Source organism: Fukomys damarensis, unplaced genomic scaffold (assembly GCF_012274545.1).
Source record: "Fukomys damarensis isolate Sample0158 unplaced genomic scaffold, DMR_v1.0_HiC HiC_scaffold_34, whole genome shotgun sequence".
NCBI lineage: Eukaryota > Metazoa > Chordata > Mammalia > Rodentia > Bathyergidae > Fukomys > Fukomys damarensis.
In genome coordinates this window covers 1,304,059-1,304,695 of record NW_022900946.1, presented here as the reverse complement: position 1 = coordinate 1,304,695, position 637 = coordinate 1,304,059, and the positions used below count along the sequence as shown (strand labels likewise).

The 637-nt window shown below is 45.1% G+C and overlaps 1 protein-coding gene and 1 non-coding gene across 3 annotated transcripts in view; both read left to right on the top strand.

The window, feature by feature from the left end:
• Positions 1 to 637, top strand: part of Tlcd3b (TLC domain containing 3B) — a 12,123-nt gene that overhangs the window by 4,108 nt on the left and 7,378 nt on the right. The gene's annotated exons all lie outside the window — the stretch shown is intronic.
• LOC117284163 lies at positions 333 to 436 on the top strand. Its single transcript, XR_004515263.1, has one exon. It is a non-coding gene; the product is annotated as a U6 spliceosomal RNA (small nuclear RNA).

Genomic DNA, 637 nt, shown 5'->3' with positions numbered 1-637 from the left:
GTCTGCTCTCACACACAGTGATCCTCCTGCCTCAGCCTCACAAGTGCTGGGATTAGAGGCGTGCACCACCATGCCCAGCTGCTCTACTTTTGATTCTTTTAAAAAAGAAGTTGAACTTTTATGTGAAACCTACCAATTTTTGAAGATAAAACAATAACTCAGAATTTACTACAATACTATGCTAGCCAGGTGTGGTGGCCCACAGCTGTAATCCTTGTATTTGGAAGGTTGAGGCAGAGGGATCTTGAGTTCAAGGCTAGCCTGGGCTACATAATTCAAGGGCAGCCTGGATTATATAGAGAGAACTAGTCTCAAAAAGCCAAAAACAGTGCCTGTTTCAGCAGCAAGTATACTAAAGTTGGAACAATACAGAGAGGGTTTGCACGGCCCCCGAGGAGGGGGTGACACAGGAATTTGTGAGGCGTTCCATATTTGAAAAACAAAACGAACAAGCTAGGCATGTAGTTCAGGGGCAGGGCATTGGCCTAACATGTGCAAGGCCTTGGGTTCAATCCCAGTTCCATTAAAAAAGAAAGAGGAGGGGCCAGGGATTTAGCCCAGTGGTTCCAGCACCTGCCTTGCAAGCATGAGGTCCTGAGTTCGATCACCAGTACCAAAAAAAAAAAAAAAAAAAAAA